The sequence below is a fragment of the Coloeus monedula genome (assembly GCF_965178545.1).
Source record: "Coloeus monedula genome assembly, chromosome: 2".
Lineage (NCBI taxonomy): Eukaryota > Metazoa > Chordata > Aves > Passeriformes > Corvidae > Coloeus > Coloeus monedula.
The window spans coordinates 96,988-115,706 of record NC_138782.1 but is presented as its reverse complement, the minus strand read 5'-3'; positions in this window follow the sequence as shown (position 1 = coordinate 115,706).

The following is an 18,719-nucleotide window of genomic DNA, read 5'->3' as shown; positions in this document are numbered from 1 at the left end:
CTCAAGTGCTTGGTTAATGATTCACCCTGAACAACCAGGCAAGGAAGAAGCGAGCTTGTTCTCCTTCAGTGCACTGGCTGCATTAAGAAGAAAGAGCTCAATGTGGAGCCAGTGCAAGAGAGAAACTTCCCACCTGCACTGCTGCAGGAAACTCTTCCCAGGAGTATGAACTGGGATTATGTATCACAACAGCAGGTATGGCTGGAACTATGGAACCAACCCAGCCACACACGGACCTTGTGATATATTTTTCATTAGCAGAACCCAGATCCTTTACGCAGTAGTTGCCTCCCAAATGTGGAAACTGCAAGATAAAAAGCACATTTGGGTGACTTCTTGATGGGTGACTGCAGAGCCACAGGCTCATCTCAGATCTCCCACAGACCCAGCCTTGGAGTGCCTGCAAATTCCTTTTTTCCTCTTATGCTTCTGAATGGTTAAAGGCAGCGTGGCGAGCCATTTTACAGGGGATTTCAAGAAAATGACACGCTTGATGTTTACATGTTTTTGCCCATGAGACAACTTTGATATGCCTTGTGAAACACATGCTTTCACAGAAATCTGAGGAGGAAAACGACATCACCAAGAACAGTAAAATCTTGTTCTGTTTGGAACAGACAATTTTAACAAGACTGTTTTAACGGGAATAGCATTTGGTAGATATTTTTAAATGTTGGCAGCAGTTTTTGCTAGACAAAATTTTATGATATCATTCCTTGGATAGATTGCTAATCTGCAAAAACCCATCATTTGAGACCCATTCTAACATTACAGAAGTCCCTTGATTTCCATGTACACAAGGTCAGGCCATTTATGAGTGTAAAGTGTCCCCAGTACTTAATTTTTCCAGGTGACACCCGGTGCCACTTGGCTGTTTGAAAGACAATTTGAGCCAGTACACTTCCACAAAGGACTGCACAGAAGGGCCATGTTCTTCTTCCCTTCTAAGAGCTGCATAAGCAGATATAAATGCTTCTGTGTTCAATAACTAAAATTAAGATTCCCTTTGCTTGTAGCCTCCTTCGAGAATGTCACTATTCTGTTTGAGAAACCACATCCTGCTCTGCATCCTATGTGGATTCATTCTGTCAATCCAGGGAGATCAAGTTCAGCAGCCTCCCCAGGACTGCTGATAATCTCCTGAAAGTCCACAGTAAACATTTCTTTACACACTGGATCAGATCTGATGAACTATACAACTTCACACCAGCCAGGAAAGTGTGTGGGACTGACTTTTTAACCAATGCAGACGTGGGGGTACACTTACAGGCCAACTATAATTTTCCCTAGAGAATGCTGAGCATATATTTTTTCCACTCAGAGCTATTGTTCCATGTTTTCCCAGGACTTCAGAGTATGTCCAGCAGTGACTGGAACCCCCATGCAGTAAACCCACTCAGGCTTACCAGGAAGCTTCTGTGGGAGCCTCAAGTTTCGGTGCAGCTCAGAAGCTGCACGGGCCTAAAGCATCTCCACGGGAACACGAAGCTTCCCTCGTGCATTTCATTTCTTTATCCGAAATATTCTTCCCACTCAGCCACAACCTAGAAAGGAAAAAAAAGGAAAAGAAGGAAGATCAATTAATTTTGACATAAGGAGTCTTGACTATCCCAACACACTGCAAGGTGAAAAAACATCCCTGCCCCTCTAACAAATCCCCCTGATACTGTCTCCATCAAGTATCAATTATTTAAACGCTGTATTAAGGAGAGTAAAGACACAATGCTTGGAATTCTCAACAACGGCTCAGCTTGGCTACTCCAAGCACTTTCCCACCTGGGGAGCTGAGCAGTTCCAGATTTAAACACCACATTTAATACAAATCTGACAGCAATTTGATTTGATTTGGCTGCCAGCATCGGAGCTGCTTCCACACAGACACACGAGGCTGCTCCGAGCTGCCATTTCATCGGCGCCTGGGGACAGGAACAGCACCCGCACCGGCCACCTGGCTCAGCCCGGGCTCCATCCAGCACCCACCGAGAGCCGCTGCGAGCTGAAATCCTCCCGGCCCCTCCTGCCGGGGAAAGCCTGCCTCCGGCTCCGGCTGCCCCCAGCTCCCACCTCCCGGGGAAAGCCTGCCTCCGGCTCCGGCTGCCCCCAGCTCCCACCTCCCGGGGAAAGCCTGCCTCCGGCTCCGGCTGCCCCCAGCTCTCACCTCCCGGGGAAAGCCTGCCTCCGGCTCCGGCTGCCCCCAGCTCCCACCTCCCGGGGAAAGCCTGCCTCCGGCTCCGGCTGCCCCCAGCTCCCACCTCCCGGGGAAAGCCTGCCTCCGGCTCCGGCTGCCCCCAGCTCTCACCTCCCGGCAAACAGCAGCTCCATCCTTGGTGGCTGCTCCCGGCTGCGGGCAGCCGCCGCCCTTCGGGCAAGCCGATGGCTCGGGCAGCTCCGGTGCCCGCTCTTCCTCGATGCTTTTGCGTTTTCCTGCAGCTCCCCGGGCCGGAGGGAGCGGGGGGCGGCGGCGGCGCGGGGGGGGGGGAACGAGAGCCCGGCACGGCACCGCGGGGCGCGGGGACCTCTCGTGGGAGAGGCGCGGCGCGCGCGGCACGGAGGTGTCCCCGCCGATGCCTGCTGGCCGGCGCCCACGCGCCTCCCGCCCGCCCCCGACGCCGCTGACCCCACAGCCCGCAGCAGCCCCAGGTGTGAGCGGCCAGGATGAGGAGGGGGCGGCTCCTGCCAGAGGCCGCTCTCCGAGGGTTCCCCGGGCACAGCTGTGCAGGGAGCTGCTGGTCCAGAGGGGCAATGGGGGCATCCCGAGTGTCCCTCCAGGGACAATGGTCGGAGCATCCGGCAGGAGCTGGGGAGCAGCCGGAGGCACCTGGGCACAGAGCACTGCTCCCAGAAAATGCCCAGGGAAAACCCCTCGTGCCAAGGGGCAGCACCTGAGCAGGCAGGGCAGCATGTGGGGTCCCAGGGAAACATTCCACTTTCCCCTTTCATCTTGGCAGCCCTTCCCCAGTGCCCCCCCCCCAAAAAAGGGGGGTTATGAGGAGAAAAGGGATTTAAACGGAGGGAAAAAAACTTCCTTTTCCATAATTGTCTGTGTTTAAATTGAGGGGGAATCCCCGTCCTCTGCAATTTTAAGGGCATCAGTTGAAGAAAACCCTGCCTTTTCCATGCTCTTAGGGGTATCACTTGACAGGGAATCCCCATTTTCCATTATTCTCCAGTTTAAATAGAAGGGGAAAACCTTGACAATGCTATTTTATTGATTGGAATTGAGCATAACTCCCCCATTTTCATCATCCCAAGGTTTAAATTGAGGGGAAAGCCCGGTTGTCCCTCCTTTATAAGGGTTTGAATTGAGGGAGAAATCCCCCTTTTTCCATCACTGGAGAGACCTGAAGTAAGGAAAACCCCTCTTTTTCCAGTATTTTAGGGGATTCAGAGGAGAGAACCCATTTATTGCTATGGCATCTATTTAAGTAGAGACAAACACTCCCTAGTCTCTCATTTTAAGGGGTTCAATTGAAGGAAGCTCCCCCTTTTTCAGCATTTTAAGAATTTCAATCTGTACTTCAGGGCACTTCTAGCTGGGTACTGGCACCTAATCTCTCACAAGGGAGCGAGCCCAGCACTCACAAAACCTTCCTGCTGCCAGAGAGCCCATTATTTTTTCAGTTTTATTTATAATGAATACATCCCTAATTAGAGACCCCAACAGGAGTTACACCATGTATATTATTACTATTCTTCTCCACCCTCCATAGTCCTGTGACTCAATAGCCACCAATGAACAATTACAGAACTTAACAAGGAATCATGCAACTCATGTGTCTACGCTGCCAAAACAAGAAGCTTTTTTACCCCTTCAGTGGATGCAGCTGTAGTAAAACAGAAGGCATCTACAGAGCCCTTTAGTCACCTGGAATTTAAGGCAGAGCAGCCAAACAGCTGCAGCTCCTCCCAGTGCTTTTATCCCTTCTGGTAAAATTGCCTCCTCCCTTTTCCCGGGCATTGTGGGAACGAGAGGCGGGCCCGGCCAGGGGTATATTAACCCCAGCCCTGGGTAAAAAGAGGCCCATTCTTTCTGTGGGGTTAGTTGGGTTGAGGGTGTCTTCTTATTTCCATGAAGGGGGGGGTCATTCAGGTTTTCTCAGCTTTCTTTCAGCAGGTGCTTTTGGCATCTAAAGCAATAGAGGCTTTGAAGACACTGTGAAGAAGATAGCATTGAGTGCATAGTTCGTGATTTTTGGATCGAGTGTTCAAGGTTGTTAAGGTGCTTGGTGCTTTTTGTATTTTTTTTTTTTCCTTTGCCTTGTTTTTCTTAGAAGCACTGCAATTTCCTGAAATTCCAGATTGTGTCAGTATTACACTCCAAATTTTTCAGCAGGTTCATTGTGCTGCAAGAGGGAGCTACCCTGGGTCAGAGATGACATTGGAGATGGAGGCTTCTGATAGGTAAGTTAAAGACTGCACGTATGAGTGGGAGCAGGGTCCCAGTTAGTAGCTGACTTGTTGGGATTTGGCTTGTATGCCCCTACACTGATGCATTGATTTTGGTTTTCTTTGTCATAGCTGACTAAGAGGCCAACCTGGTGATCCCAGTGCCTTTGGAGATGGCTGAGGTGGACTCCTTTGCATCCAGTGTGGATTCACATCACTGGTCATCTGAAAGCTAAGTTGGGGGCTGGGGCCCGGAGAAGGGATGATAGCAGGATAGTGGGTTGGAAATTGCTGGGAGAGATTTAAAAAGTAGTGTAGGGGAAAGGGATGCTCTCCAAGGGCCTTCTTAGGTAAGCTAAAGGGAGTAGCCCTACTTTTGACTGCAACTGTAGGGTGTGCAGCGCAGAGCAGTTCCAGTGTGTGTTGTCTTGTCCGGTGTGTGTTCTGTGTCTTTGGCTTCCCTTGGATCAGATCTCTCTGCCTTTTACCCTTAAGGGGCTCATCATAAGCATTGGCCATCATCTCTAGCTTCTTGATCTTTCATACTTCTCGGTAGGATGCCAATATCACTTGTTCTTTTACCAGTGGGCTTGGCCACATCTTGGAATCACATCTTGAAAGCATTGAGTCGGATCTCTTTGGAGGCCTTGTTCCCGGCTGTACTGCCATCCATCCTTTCCAGCCTTGAGCTGTAATGTCCTGGGGCTTGTAAGATTGTCAGGATATGGGAGCATTCTAAATGTGGCCTTGTCTCTCACAGCCATCTTGATCATTGTGACTGACAGTTCTTAGAACAGGTCACTGTTCCAGTCTTTTCTTCTGCTCCTTAGAGCCTCTTTCATCCACCATTGCCATACCATCAGTTGTCTCTTTTGGCGTCGTCCCTGTCCTTGCCATTGTTCTTCTTGCCGAGAGCTTTTTTTATCATCCTCATGTCACACTGCTTGTAGTATAATGTGTTGTTTGAGTTTGTGTCTAGCCTGGAATTGCTCTGCTCTGTAGAGTAGTCTTGGGGGGGGGTTAGGTGGAGAAGAAAGGAGACTTTACAGGGAGCCTTTTGCTTTGCTCAGCCACTTGAGCCACGCCTCGGATGGAGTGACTGTGGCCAGTCTGTGTGGTGTTCAGTGGAGATGTGGGAGTGGTGCAGTGGTGTCTTGCAGTTTCATAGTAGTTTGTCCTAAGGCCGACTACTGTGGGATCCTAGGCAGTTTGCTTTGAGGAATGAGAACTTGGGAAAGGCTAAGCTTTCCCTGTCTGTCTGGGTAACTTTGACAAATAATTCTTTTGCAGAGGGAGAGCATGTAAACCTGATATGAATGGAGGAGACCAGAGGAGCACAGCAACGAGGTGGGTCAGTGCCTGAAGTCCAAGCTACGGCCTGACTTTGGGCTCTATGTTTACCTCACTGTTGGGATTTTCATTTTGAAGATGCAAAGCACTTGGCACAGCAGGTTATTGGCACCGGGGGGACCATGAGCTGGATGAGTATTGATTCCAGCACAGAACTGGATGCTACTGGAGTTGTTGTATTAGTGATGAAACTATAAGTAGCCTTTGATTTTTTTTTTTTTTTTTTGTTTTACAGGTGGTCTGCAGCATTCAAATTGCTACTCCAACGTGACAGACACCCTTGCAGAAAGAGGTCACAGCCGAGCACTTTCAGGTGGAACCTATCTTGGCAATGCAACCCTTTTGGACACTACATGGGCATGTGCCTTTCCATTTTGTTTTGCCCCTTCTCCCCTGGGAAGGTTGGTCATCATTCAGCTTTTCAGGGGTGGTGTTTCATTTTGGTTATGTTGCAGGGCTGTTCTTTGTCTTTATTTTTAGGAAGTAAACCTGGATATCAGGTTGCAGGGCTGTTCTTTGTCTTTATTTTTAGGAAGTAAACCTGGATATCAGCAGTCAAGGTCAAGTGAGTGAGGTAAGCAGTGACCAGTGGACACAACCAGTTACTGCTCGGGTGCCAAATTCTGGGGCAGCTCAAAGCATGCATTGTCTGAGCATCCATTTGTGTGTTTTAGGTGGCCCACTTGTATTATGCCTACAGGGGCTGAACCCCCTCATGGACCAGCTGATGGAGCCAGTTTATCACCCTTGAGCTGCCTGTCCCTGTGAGCCTTCCAGAAGTATTACAGGGCTCTGCGATGAAGCCTGTACCTTTTCTGTTTGAAGGTGACATCTGGGCAGCCTTTGGCAATGGCTGAGGAGTTGTGGCGAGTCGGGGAGGGAGGGAGGAGCGAGGGTCCCCTCAAGTTTCAGCAATGCCACATCACCTTGTCTCCCCTTAACCCAGGGATACCCTGCGACGGCGGCGTCGGAGTGCGGCCCCAGCGTGTGAGCCAAGGACCGGGGCGTTCTCAGGAGCCGGTGAGTAGTGGAATTGTTGGGTTTTGGCTGATGTGCTGCTGAGTTCAGGCACTGATGTTTGGTTTTCTTTATTGTAGTAGACTGAGAGAGAACAGCCCTCTGAGGGCAGGAACTTCCCAGATGATGAGGTGGCCTTGTTTTGCACCTGATGAGGATTTGCATCCCTGGATATCTGAGAGCTAAGTCGAGGGCTACACCTCAGGGAGGGGGATGAGAGTGGGGTGCTGGGTCAGGACTTGGTGGGAGGGATCTTTGAATTAGCTTTGGAGATGGGGATGTCCACGAGAGGGACCCTTAGGCCACGTAAAGGCAAAGTCTTGCTGTTGATCGCAATGCTGAGGTGTGCAGGGCAGAGCAGTCCTGGTGCGTGTTGTGTTACTTGTCTATTGTGTGTTCTGTGTCTCTATTGTGGGCATCTTGTGTCACATGTCTTTTGCCTTACCCCTTTGAGGGGCTTATCAGAAATGCTGGGCATCATCCTCAGCAGCTCCTTTGCGTTCCTTGGCCCGACGCTGGTACCCTTGAACCTTTGACTTGCAGGCTCGGACATGCATCGGAATCACATCTCTCTTTAGCACTATTGAGTCAGACACCTTTTACAGTCTTGTTCTGAGCTGTATTGACAGCTGTGCACCGCAACGATCCCTTATAACAGATTAGGACTTGGGAGAATGTGAGGATAGGTAGAGGATTCCAACCGTACGATTCTCGGGCATCCATCTTTGCGGTTCTTGGCATAAGTCCTTCTGTTAAGGTCTTTTCCTGCCAGAGTTCTTTGAGCCTCATCTAGGTCATGTCATTGGTAATTCTTCTTGCTGAGAGTTTCCTCTCCTTGTTGCATCCCCTTGTTTGTCATCTCCTGTGTCACAGGTGTCTGTGTGTTTGGCCTGGGGCTGCTTTGCCCTGCTACATAGTCTGGGTGTAGGTGTAATAGGATAAGTCCTAGGGACTTGACATTTGTAATGTAGGGATTAGTTGGACTCAAGATGGTATTTCTAGATTAACACAAAGTGTCTGGAGCTGCTAAGTTATGATGCAGTACTTTGACTTTTGTCATCACTTTCTTTCAGATGCAGATGGATTGAATCTGTGGCAGAGTGCCCCATACCAGGTGAGGTGGTTCCCACAGGAAGGTCAGTCACTGTTTGTCTTTGCAGGGCAAGTGTAAATGGTGACTATGTTACAGCTTTGTTCTTCATCTTTATTTGTAGGAAGTAATGCTGAAGATCAGTGGTTGAGGTCGATGGAGCGAGGTGAGCGGTGACTGGTGGCCAGAATGAGTTGTTACTGCTTGGGTATCAGTTTCTGGTGCAGCTCTAAGCATCCGTTTTTGTTTGTGCATTTTAGGTGGTCCACTGGGAAGGTGTCCCAGCCCTGGGATGCTGGAGGCCAGGTGGGTGCAAGCTTAAGCTATAGGTGTGGTGTACTTGAGTTGGAGCGGGGAGGCTGTGGTTTCAGTCTCTCAGCATGTTTTTTTGCTTTGCTTCTCTGCAGGTGCTGCTGCTGCCCTGGGCATGCCAAGGGACAGAGGCGAGCAGGTGAGTTGGCATTTAGGTGGGGCGACTGATAGGTGAGAGGTACGTGGCAGCATGCGAAGCGTGTCCCTTTTCGCTTTGCGGGTATCGTCCGGGCCACCTCCGGAGTCGGATGGAGATTTGAGGTGAGCCTGGGCCAGTGGTGCAGAGGGAGCCCAGCCCGTGCATTTATTCTTCTGGAGGGCAATAGTTGCAGTTTCTGTTTTGTTGTCTTAGGTACCACAAGTAGGTGCAGAGCCTAAGTTTGGAAACGGCTGGTGAGTGATGAGCCTCAGCAGTTATGAGGGAGAGAGGCATTGTGCAAGGGGTCACTTCTGGGACGTGTCATCACAGTCTGAATTTTGTCATTATTCTCCATCTTTTGCAGCCACCCAAGTGGGCTGTGGGCCATGTATTGACATCCACGGTGCTGAAGCATTCTTTTCTGTTGAGGATGGATTTCGTCTGCTGGTCTTCAGAGAGCTAAGTGTGGGGACTGTTGGTTGGGAGAAGGCAAAAACCTTTGGAATCACAGGAGGCAATTTGAAGTTAGCTGAGAGGAGAGGGCTGTAGTGGGCCAGGCCCCTTGGAGGTTAAGGGAGAAAGGGTTTCTCTTCAGCATCACTTGAGCCTTTGCTGGGCCGGGCAGTTCCAACCCATCTCCATGTTCTCGTGAGCTTTGCATCATTGGATTTTGAGTCTCGATGTCATTGTCCATCTTTTCACCCGAGGAGCCTGCCTTCAGGTCTGGCACGATTGCCACGGTCTAAAGTTTGCCTACTCTTCAGTGTAGCCATGCTTTTGAGCACTTTTGAGCATAGCAAGCACGTGGACATCTTGCATCTTGGCCATTTGTTGGTCGGTCATGTTTTGTGATGTCACTTCTGCCTTTGGCAGCAGAATCCTTCTCTAGGGATCCCTTTGTATCAGCTGGCAGTCGTTGCCTCCTTCTCTAGGCCTACTGCACTTCTTGAGCATCCTCTTACCAGCTTTGGCACTAACTTCTCATAAGGAGTTTACCTTTCACTGTCACGTACTACTGCCGTAGAGCCTTCTTTCCTTCGGTGTCATGGGCCTCTGGCTCATCTTGCACTAGCAATCTTGGGTCCATCAGGTAAAACTGCTGGGCAGTTTGTTTGTGTCTATGTGATGTGGTCTGTGTCCGTTGTCTTCAGTGTCATAGGGCTTTGTGTTGTCTCAATGCTTTACAGGCATCGTTATGGGCCATATTGGCAGCAGGAGCACTTGCATACTTTCCTGGATCGGGCTTATTCTGGCGTCTTTATGGTTTTGCTTTTTGAGACCAGAAGAAGTACACAAGGTGTTCCTATCCATCTTCCTTCTCAGTTTTGGTAGTATCTTTTTTTTCATGTGCCGTTCCCTTGGACTTCTGTATGAAGTGTACTAGACCCTCCTCACTGCAGTAGTTTTGTAGCTTCTGTCGCCTCAAAGCATCCTGGTCTCAAAAATTTATCTTCTGAAGCGTTATCTCAAGTCTTCATGTCATCTTTGCTTATATTTGATGCACTGTGTATCCATGTGCCACTTATGCTTGGAGCTGCCCTGCCCTGGCACATTCAGTCATGGCTAGTTTGAACAGTTTTAGAACTCTCCTCTCCTGTCTATGGGCTTTTGGGTAGAAAGTTTATGGGGCTGGTGTGGGGATAACTCCTAGCTGTCAGCTACTTTGCAGACTGCCTCATGCTGTCTTGCAGGTCCCTAAGGCAAATTTTGATCCCTATGGTCACTGATGCTACCAATTTTCCCAGGATCTACTGTTCCACATCAAGGAGCAGCAGATGGAAGAAGATGTTAAAGCATCTTCTTTAGGGGGGAGTGTTTCTAGTAAGGGCTGCAGTCAGCGTGTAAGCTGAAGAAGGGGTGTCTGAGAGTGTGTCTGTCTGTGTGTGTTGACTGGCTCTAACCTTATATGTGTGTTGTTTTTTGCCTTTCAGGTTCTTCAGTTCATTTTAAAATTTAGAATATGAAGAACCCAGCTGGTCCTGCCCATGCTGTGGGGTCAGTCAGAGGGACACAGGGTTCCTCTTCTCCTTTGTGCTGGGATGAACTGCCTAGGGAATACCATTTCTGACAGCCCAGTCCTACCTGTGTCCTTTGGAAAAGGGCAGAGGTGAAGAGGCGACTGCTAGAGTTCCTTGGGGATGATGGAATTGTGGTGTTTGGCTGTGCCCAGAGGGGCAGGTTGGGCATTATTTGTGTGTCTGAGGACTGGGGAGCCGAGCTCTCAGTGCATTCCCAGCTCTCCCAGGGGTGGGAGCAGGTGCAAGGCTGGGTGACAGCCTCTGGTCGGGGCAGGCCCTGGCCCCGGCACAGACACGCTGGGGTGGTTTGGGGACGCTTGGGGAGCAATGGGAAGAAAATGAGGGATGGTGCTGGGTGGAGCGATCGGCCTGTGCTCGTGTCAGCGCAGCCGTGCAGGGCACTGGGATCTGGGTAAAACTCCAGCTCTCCTGGTGTTCAGGGATGCAAGGTCTGAGGGACTGGATTTACCTAGGGCTTTTCAGGAACAAGGGGAAATGTGGTGCCAGAGCTGTGCCCTATCAGGTTGTGTTTCCCTTTGGGGACAGGGAGTCTCTGGGCTGAGGTGAGATTGCTGTGTGAGTGGCAGGGAACAGGGAGCTGAGAATTGCAGGCACTGATGGAATAATTGTCTTAGGTCTGTTTGGTTTGTGCTGGTGAAAACTGGGATTTGGGCTGGAGAGGTGCTCTTGGGAACAATGGATAGAGTACATTTGCTCCATGGATGTGTCAGGAAGGACAGAGAAGGGGAGTATTTATAACCTGTTCTCAGTATTTCATGCAAATTTGGGGTGGAGCAGCGATGCAGGTGGGTGGGTTTGGCCTGGGCCTGTCAGGACTAACCACAAAGAATCCAGCCAAGCCCCTGACCCCTCAAGGCATCTGTGAAACACTTCCACAGCAACCCAAGTCAGAAATCCAGTGATTAGGGAGGTAAAATTATAGGTAATTGCCTATGATCTGTGGGGAATTTCCTTTGGAATTATCAATCAAGGCAGGGCCTATCTTTCAGCTCTTTTCCTGGTGTGCAGTTTGCTCTCTGGTTTAAATGAGTTTGTGTGCTCCTGTTAACAAGCAGTGTGTTTTCACCCTGAAATTTGGGGTGATAGGCCTTCTTTAGCGTTTTTCCCACAACTGAATCATCCCTTCCATGAGTAGTCCATGTTGTTCTACACAGCTGCTTTGGCCGTGGGTCAGAGAGAGAGAAGGGAAATGACTTTTTAGGGCATTGAAATTTCTCCAGGCAGGAGTGGGAGGTCGTCTTCCCCCTCCCCAGAGCCCTGCAGGCGCATGGGAGTAGCTCAGTGCCAGCGCAGCTCTCTGAGCAATAACAACGCTTGGGAGGTTTGAGTGTTGATAGCAGCTCTCCTGTCTCCTGGTAGCAGTCCTAGGCGGAGGAGGGGAAAAAAGGAACTTGTGTTATTCATGGAAAACTTTCTGCTGTTTCTTGTGCAATGTTTTAGATCTTTGTATGATTTACTATCCAGTGTCTGTAGGTAGAGAATGACTTATTGGAGGTAAAAATTGAGATAATCACTAATGGAAATGGTAGGGAAAACTTTTGAAGTGAACTTGAGGTGACCTGTAATGGAGAGCATGAAGATTTTGAAGTAAACTATAGCAATCAGTTGTGCACAGGTAGGGAAACCTTTGGGGGTAAAATACAAGGTCACCTCTAGGTGAGGGAATGAACACTTGTTGAGGTAAACTGAGTGAATCAGTTGTGGAAGTATTAGTAAATTCTGGGGGTGAAACTTGATGTAACCTCCATGGTAGAAAATAAATCAATCTTTTGAGGTAAAAAGGAAGTAATCAGTGTTGGAGAGGCAGGGAGATTGAGAGTAAACTTGAGTCTGTAGTCCAGAGAATGAACATACTGAAGTTAAATGGAGGTAGTAACTTGCAGACAGGGAAAAAATGTGGGGGTCAAGTCTGAGGTAATCTCTAGGGGAGACAACATTTTTGAGGTAAACTGAGGCAGTCACTAGGTGACCGGTTGGACAAGTTTTGGGGGGTAGAAATTAAAATGACCTGTTGGGCAGAGAATGGACATACTGAGGTGAATATCAGGTAATAAGTAGTGGACAAGTAGCAATAATTTTGGAGGTGAAAGCTGGGGTGATGTGTGGCAGGGAGAGCGTACATCCTGAGGTAAAGTGAGACAGTACTGGAAAGATAGTGAAATATTTCAGGGTAAAACTTGATGAAATCTCCAGGATAGAAAGAGAATATTTATAGGTCAAAAAGAGTAAATAGTTAGTGGGCAGGTAGGGAAAATACTGGGGGTAAAACCTGAGGTTATCTCTAGGGGGAGAGAATGAACATAGTGAGGTAAAAATCAGGCAATGACTAGTGAATGTTAGGGCAATTTTGGGGGGGTAAAACTGGAGCTAATCTCCAGAGTAGTGAATGAATACTTTCTTGTAAAAAAGAAGAAATCAGAAGTGCACAGACAGGGACAGCTTGGAGGGAAAATCTGAAGCAATCCCCAGGGAAGAGAATGAACAGCATGAGGTAAACTGAGGTAGTCACTTGCAGAGACACAGTGAAAATTTTGGGGATAGACACTGAGACATTCTGGAGGACAGAGAAAATTACTTTTTGGGGTAAAAATGGGATGATGGGTAGGGCAAAGCTTGTGGGAAAAACTTGAAATAATCTGTAGGAAAGAGCATGAGCATTTTGATGGAAAAATGAGATATTTATTCTTTGCTTCCCTTTGGGATAACTTAATCTGCACCCTTCCATGAGCAATTCCTTGGCTTCTCCTGGAGAAAACCCCCATGGCAGAGGCAGTGTGCAAAGGAGCCCAGAGCTGTGCTTGGAGCAGAGAGTGCTGAGAGCTGCGTGTGCCTCTGCTGCCCCAGGCTGGCAATATCCCCATGGAACAGACTGGGCAAATGGGATTAGAGGAAGCACAATCCCTTCCTGGAAGAGGTTTTCTCCTGTGCAGATCAGGCATGGGGCAGGAAGGGAACTTTGGAGATCAGCTGCTTTCCCCCAGAAAGCATCACTCACACCAGCATGGATGACATGACCTGTGCCCACTGCTCACCATGCACCTACCTGGCCAGAATCAAGAGCAAAGGTGGGTTTGGGTGTGAGCACTTGAAATAACTTTGAAAGAGAAGCAATCACCTTTTGCTGCTTCTTTCTTTCTTGCAGATGCTGGGATTGCCTCTGGGCACATGTGCTGAGCTCTCCCTGCAGGGAACTGTCAGCCCTGAATGCCTGTGCAATAACTGCAGCTGCCCAGGCAGACACAGGAAACTATTCCACACATGAAATTGCCATGACCCAAGGCACTCCTGGAGAGAGAGTGTAGAGAGTTAGAGCACTGATCCTGCTCCCTGCTTTCCCAGTAGTGCATGAACATGATTTCATCCTGATCCTGAGAGCTCCAAGGACAGTAACAACTGAGGTGCCACTGATGCTGCCACTTTTCTGATGGGCCTGGCCCAGAACCATAGCCCAGCAGGGGTCTGTGGGAGCAGTTCAGTTCCCCCTCCCTTCCTGCACTCTGGGCAGTTCCAGGAGCCATCTGATCCCTTTCCTAGGTTGCCACCACAGCCTAAGCTCCCCCCCCCACTGGGCCATGATGGCATCTGCGTTCCCAGAGCCAGCGAACGGCTCCGGCCCTCGCACCACTGCTGCACATCAGGCCGGGCTAGGGGAGCTGAAATAAAGCCTGGAACTCTCAAGGGTAAACTGGCACCACAACCACAAACCTCCCTCACTTGAGAGTAAAGAGGTGTCCCTGTATTTATACACGTCCAGGAACAATACTCCTCTAGAGCAGTCGTGGATTTACTTTTTTATCAGTTGAACTGGCACTGCTGCCCCCTGATGCCATTAAATTCTCCATCCCCACAATCCCTGGTTACCCTTGGCTGTGGGGTTTTTGCTGTCCCACAGTGAGTTAGGAGGGATCTCTGGCCAGCCTTGTTGTCCAAGAGCATTCAAAATCCTAATCCTCACTTCTCTGACTACTGAATACCTTAAACGCCACTCTGCGTTGTGCAAAAAAGTGCCTTGGGCCCACTGGGAACTGCACATCTCTAACAGCTGTTATCAGTTATTCCAACTGAGTAAAATAATTATTAAGGAAAAGAGGAACCAGTTAACCCTAACAACTTTTGCCTGATGTTTTCCTCAGGAATGAGTTAGGAGCGCAGTAGCAAGGCCTTCAGACAGGCACAGTGTCTGATATAAACTATATCTGGGCACACATAAAAAATAGGTTATATATAAATAGATAGCTATATGCCCTAATATATAATACATATTTATATTACATAACTCTGTAAGGCATAAATATCTGCCCTACATCTAACCAAAACTATTTATCACCAACTACCTCTAAATTACCCCCTGACCCCTGATGCTAGGAATGTAACATTTTTAGGGATCCTAAAATCAAACAGATGCAGGAAAATAAACCACGATTTTATGCCATTAATTCCAAGATGTTTTCCTGGATGTGTGCTGCTGCGTCTGTTTTTCTGTAAGATCTTGTGCCTTATCCCTGAAGTGCACTCAGAATTGTCAGGATCATGAAATCCATTTGGGATTTTACTGTTGCTGCAGTATCCAGTGAGATGAGTTTTTTCAAAATTATTTCTCTTGGACCGAGCACATCTCCTCAAGTTCCTTCTCACTTTCTGCATCCTGGAAATGCAAAAAGGGAAAAGATCAATGTACAGCTCAAGTGAAACAAATAAAAAGCATCATTTCCCTTCTTTCTCTCCAACCCCAAATCAGTTTTTAAGCATATCATGGAATCCTGGAATGGTTTGGGTTGGAAGGAGTCTTGAAGCTCATCCAGTTCCACTCGCTTCCACTGGGCCAGGCTGCTCCAAGCCCCGTCCAAGCGTGAGTCTGAAAAACCCCAAACAAGTCCCAGATCTAGACAGCCCACTGGAAGAAAACCCAAAATTAATTAGAACAGCAGAGCCTGGCTTCAGTCTGGCACTTCTCCTTGACAGCACACAGAGCTGAACGGAGTGGTCAGGGCACACTCGAGGGCAAACTGGGAGAAATCACGGCGGGGTCTGCCCTGGGATGGAGACCCAGCGCCGCCACCGAGCGCCGTCCCGCTCGCCCCCCCCTCCGGCCCCAGGGTGGGTCGGTCCCCGCAGCGCGCGCCCCTTCGGCCGGGCTCGCCCACTCTCCGTGAAGAGGGGCGGGAGAGGGGGCTAAGCAGAAGCTGCGGAGACAGGATCCCCTCATGCCGCTTCTCACCGTTGAAGTCCCCGGTGTCGGCCACCACCGTGGTGTGGTGCTTGAGCTGGTCCAGCGCCGACTCCACCTTCTGCCGCTTCACGGGGGACACCGACACGTCCGCGGCTCCGGGGGACTCGCGCGCCCAGGAGGGACGGTACGTGCCCGAAGGGCACCGGCCCGCGCGCTCCCGCCGCCCGCCGCCAATCCCAGCCTGGCTGGGCAGCAGCGGCCAATCAGGAGCGCGGACAGGAGACGGACGAGGCCGCGGGAGGAGCCGAGGCGGGGCAGCGGGAGGGAGAGCGATTCTGATTGGCTGGTTCGTGAGGGCCGGGCGGGGGTTCGCCTTGGCGACCGTGACGCCGCCATCGTCCCCGACGGAGCGTATCGGGGGAGTCTCCTGGCCCCGAGATCTCTCGGGCCCGGAACCTCCTGTCCCCGGAGTCTCCGTGTCGCCAGAACCCCCGGCAGTCTTCCCCGCGGCCGGTACGGCGCCCGACCCGCCCCTGAGCCACCCGTCCCTCGTGGCCGCGCGGGGCCCGGGCGCGGCCGGTGCCGCAAGGTGGCGGCGGGCAGCCCCTGAGGGAGGCGGCCGTGAGGGAAGGCTCGGGGCCGCGTCGGTGGTGCCCCGCTGCAGGAGCTGAGCGCTCTGGGCTCCCTTCCCCGCCGTTGTGGCAAGGTTCGAAATGGTTTATCGAGTGCAGCTCCAGGCGCTGAGAGAGCCCTCGGCCCAGTAAGGCAGGTGTTTTGGGCTCGTGGTTCGCCTGAACTTTATTTAGGCTGTAAAAGAGGTGATCTTGTTAGTGTGGGCCCACTTGGAAATTGTACTCTCCAAAACATCTACAGAAGGAATTACCAGTTATTTCAGCTGGGTAATTTAATTGTTAAGGAAAAGAGAAGACAAACTTTTGCTTCTGGAAACAGGATGGCTCTTGGCTGGAAATGTTGGAGAATCCGTGTAACAGGCTCCTAGTCATGGGGTTATGCTGTTCCCTCTTTCTGTATGGTTCCACTTGGGACAGCTGCCACAGTCGTTCCCCTTCCAGAGAGGCAAGAATGTGCTTTTGTGCAGCCTTCTCATGCTTTGCCCCTATTCTTAAGACACAGCTATCCAGGCCGTAACATCCTTCCTGTTGAATGTCAGTCCCCAAACCCAAAAGGAAATGTGTGGTTTCAGACATTCTGCTGAGTTTCTGAGACTCTCAGTGACAAAGCATTATGAAAACCCAGTGAAAGAGACGGAGATGGAGTTATAACTTAACTATTTTAATAAATCTTGTACAGTGCATGGTTATATCATTGTCTCCTTCGCTCAGTTACATCAATGTACAGTACTTTATAGCAGTGTCTGCAGGCAGTACAAACAGAACAGACGCACAGCTCAGTCGCGTGGAAATTTGTAAAAGTGGCCTCTGCAATAAGGTCTACTGAGCTATTTGTTTTAGGAAGTGCTCCTGTGGCTCCCGGCTTTACAGAGCTGTCATGTACACTCCTGTTAAAATCCCAGATAACCGTAATTCCCTGTGATTTGCTTTCCTCTACACCCCAGGACTAGAAGATGGTGTGTTTCCTAGCTCAACATTCGTTTTTATTTTCATTTTAGAAACTTTTTCGCCTCCCGTGCTTGCCATCCTGCCTCCCATCTCCACCCTAATCCGGAGCCAGGGCTTCTCAGGAGGATTGTCCTCTTCATCCCTCCCTGACAAGGTGAGTGCCCTTCTCAGATCCTAGCAGGGCTGTGACTAAACCCAGGATCCTCCCCTGCCTGCACCCTAATTCTGCTGGTGAGAGCAGTGTCCTGTTTCAAATGAAGAAAACAGATTATCCATTGGAGACGCTTAAGAATGAAGCCAAAACTAAGGTGCACTGGTGTTCTCAGTTTTAGACATGAGCTCCCCAGATGCTGTTTTAAAGCTTTTTCCATTAAATGTGCAATGACAGGCACAAATTTGGACGAAGACTCAGCATGTGCTGAGAGAGAAAACCCAGCTGTCCCTGGGCTGTGGGCAGCTCTGGAGCTCTGTGTGCTTCACTGCTTTGCAATCAGATTGGTCTGTCAGTCAAACAGAGCTAGAAATGCAATGTGCCAAACTTGCTGTGGACAGGAACTACGCTGCTTGCTTGAGTTTTGAAATGGTGAGTAAATTTTGGAAGCATAATCACTTAATTCTGCTTCTAGGGAGAGGGATTTTCCTCACCCCTATTTACAGATTGCTATATACAAATGCACATAACTTTATGAAGGAAAACGGGAAGTAAAGAGCAACACCCTGTGCTAAATTAGAGGGGTTTTTTTCTTGTGGCCATTTAATTTGTGTTAAACCTGCCTTTCCCAGTGTGCTTTGGGGTTTCAGCTCTTTGGGAATCATTTCAGCTGACTTTTTGCAGTGAAAATGTGAAGATGGGGACAAGTGACCAACACCCTGGGAAGGGCTGTGGGTGTGCCTGGGTCGGGAGCAAACGGTCAGGGCTTATCTTCTCCTGGTTTGAGGCCCGGTTTGGCAACACCACCGCAACATTCCAGTGCAGGATCCGTGCCCCAGGGAAGGGCTGCACAGCTGCCCCGAGCCCCAGCCTCTGCATCAGCAGCGGTGGGCGGGTGGAACTCACCTATTTCCAGATTCAAATCCCTTTGTTTGTCACTCCTGCTCATTTCTAGGCACTGAAAGCTCATTTCAGCTGTTCAGAGATAGCACTAGCTGGTCCATGGATTTAAGGAAGCAGCCAGACTTTGGGAATGTGTGTTGCCATTCTAGCCTTGTCCAACGAGGGGGCACAGGGGGACAGGACAAGGACAGGCAGTTGTCACCGGCCCTGTGCTCGTGGGCTGCAGGGGACACCTGCACTGAGGAGGAAATGGAAATGGAAATAGAAAGGGTTAGGTTGCCCAGAGAGGTCATGACTCACCATTCCTGGAAGTGTCCGAGGCCAGGTTGGACAAGATTTGGAACAACTTGGGCTTGTGACAGGCATTCCTGCCCATGGCAGGGGGGTGGAGTGGGATGAGCTTTAATGTCCTTTCCTTAAACCCAAACCATTGCAGGGTTCTAAAGCCTTATTCCTCTGGTCCAGGCTCCAAGCCTTGAGGCTGGCCTCTCTTGTGCTGTGTGCCACGCCTGCTCTGCCAGGGGAGAGTGGGGAGCAGGGGACAGCCCTCGGAGAAAAGCTTTGGGGGTCTTTTTTTGCTTG